Source organism: Bremia lactucae, linkage group LG1, assembly GCF_004359215.1.
Source record: "Bremia lactucae strain SF5 linkage group LG1, whole genome shotgun sequence".
NCBI classification, from domain to species: domain Eukaryota; phylum Oomycota; class Peronosporomycetes; order Peronosporales; family Peronosporaceae; genus Bremia; species Bremia lactucae.
This window is the reverse complement of record NC_090610.1, coordinates 6,297,700-6,300,030: the sequence shown is the minus strand read 5'-3', so window position 1 is coordinate 6,300,030 and position 2,331 is coordinate 6,297,700.

Below are 2,331 nucleotides of genomic sequence, written 5' to 3'. Positions count from 1 at the left end.
TCGCTTTACGTGCATTAGGAGGGTTTGACCCAAAATGCCCTGGCGAAGCAATAGTGTCACGATTAACACTCAGTATGGTGCCACCTCGGCCGACCACACTTGGTGGACTTAGACGTGCCCTCCACGTATCTCAAGGATATTGCACCCTTGAGGTCCTGGCAAACTGCCTGCAGTGTCACTACTGACACTCAGTATGATGCCACCTCGGCCGACCATACACGGTGGACTTAGATATGACACTCCGCACATCTCATGGATTTTGCACCCTTGATGATTCGGCCTTAGGCCAACAATGCTTTCAGCATTCAGTGAGTCGTTACTACAACGAGTGTCACTCGACGGAGTACGTGCCGTTCCACTTCTTTCTACTGAGTCGGGCTCAAAATTAATGTTTTAACATCGGTGTTTGTTAACTCAGACATTCTAGTGTCTAAATTACTGACAGACACATTCAATGATCCGTGCCAATGCTGCTTTTGTTGCCTTCATGACTCTCCGAAATTTTGCTATGAACATTGCGCTTGGCGCCTAAGGTCTTAGACCTCCGTTCGGTCCATGGCTCATGGTGTTCTAGCCAGGCCCTACCAAGGATGAGATCATATATTAAATCCAAATCAAGGACGAGACAGCGTTCCATACTGTCAAATTCCAGAAACTTTATACCTAAGTTCAATGGAACTTTGGGAATAGTGACACAAGTCCCAGTCGCTAAGCGAACAGTGATTGTATCACCTTCATGCGCTTTAAGTGCCTCAACGTATTGTTGACTTCCTTCAAGTGAAAGGCGTCGAGCATAATTGTAAGATGCTCCTGAGTTAATTAAAATTGACTATGGCTTATCAAAGCCCTTTACAGTCGCTTGAGCAATTAGCAAGCCAGTCTTGTACTCTCGCCCCGTGACATTAAGCACCGGGCTAATTAAGGCTAGGTTCTGTTTATTCTTACCTTCTAGAGGTTCAACAGAGCCTAGGTCTTCTCTAGTAGGGCGCCCCGCACCTACTGGGTATCGACGTTTTCCCGCACCATACCAGATCTCTGGTACTGGTCGGCGTTGGAGCTCTTTCGAGCTTTACGCGAATTTCGTAGGGGGGAGGCAGGACGTAAATGTTTCGTGCTCCCGCACATATTACATCTACGGATGGTCTTACGTTGTTTCACAGCTTGAAGAGCCTCTTCTCCTTCCTCAACGAGGCTTAGATCCATGGGTTCCGCTTATTAGACGGAACCCATGTGCTCGAAGAGCTTGTTCGGTTATCAGGCGTGCTAACGCGAGCAGACTTAAAGTCGAACTCAGCGCGTACCGCTATGGCAATTGCATCTGCGAAAGTGGCAGTATTATATCGAAATGATTCCGTGCGGGCAACGCCCTCATTGAGACCCCCCATAAAGATTGTTACGACAGTTGCTTCTTACACCGAATCTTGACGCATAGATACAATGAGAGTTCGTTACTCCTGGACAAAGTCCCCTAGGTTTCGTGTTTCGTTTACCCTGTTGTCGCTAGGAGCCGTGCTCGCATGCGAAAGCCTGATCAGGCGGTGCAACCATGCTGGTCATTTGCTGTTTCGGCGAATATTATGCGGGAAAAGTGTCGTTTATGGACGTGCTGCACGAGAGTGCCCTCTCCATGGCTCTACCTCCAAGTTTTAAAATGGCCCTAGCCACCTTTTGCCGTTCAGTTAAGAATAAGGCGGAACCAATGGACATTTCCATCTGCTTAATCCAAAAAGGGGGATTTTTTCCCTCTTTTCCCTCAAATGTCTTCACATTTACAGCTGGAAGGCGAGCCCTCGGCTATGAGTCAGGAACAGAGATGTACCGGGTTGGCATAGATGCCGCTAAGTGGGAGGCTCCGTATCGCATGAAGGCTTCAAGCCTTGCATGCAGGATTCTGGTCCCTGGGAAATAATAAATTCCACTTGTTCGAGCCCAAATAAAGTTTTGAGCTTGTCATATGCGGCGAGTTGCGCTTCTGGCAGCTCTGGAACCTCTTCCATTATTGGGAGGCTTTAGTCTTGTAAAGACTCGGGCGTCGATTGACATGTGCTACCAGGTGTAGCGGAGCTACCTCGCTCCTAAAGTCAAAGGAAGACTTTCAGACTCAAAGAGTCATTTAGTTCTATTGAACTAATGGGTTTAACAACTCAGGGAGTCGTACAAGCTATTAACGCTTAAGGAATCCTAGTTCAAGGGATTTGAGGGTTCGTAGAACCTAGCGGCAACTAATTCCCTAAGAGGATATACCTTGGAAAGGCTTCTATCTCTTACAGATCAATGCGCATGCCTTAAGTGTAACGCGGCACTACGACTTGTACTGCTTCAGTACAAGTC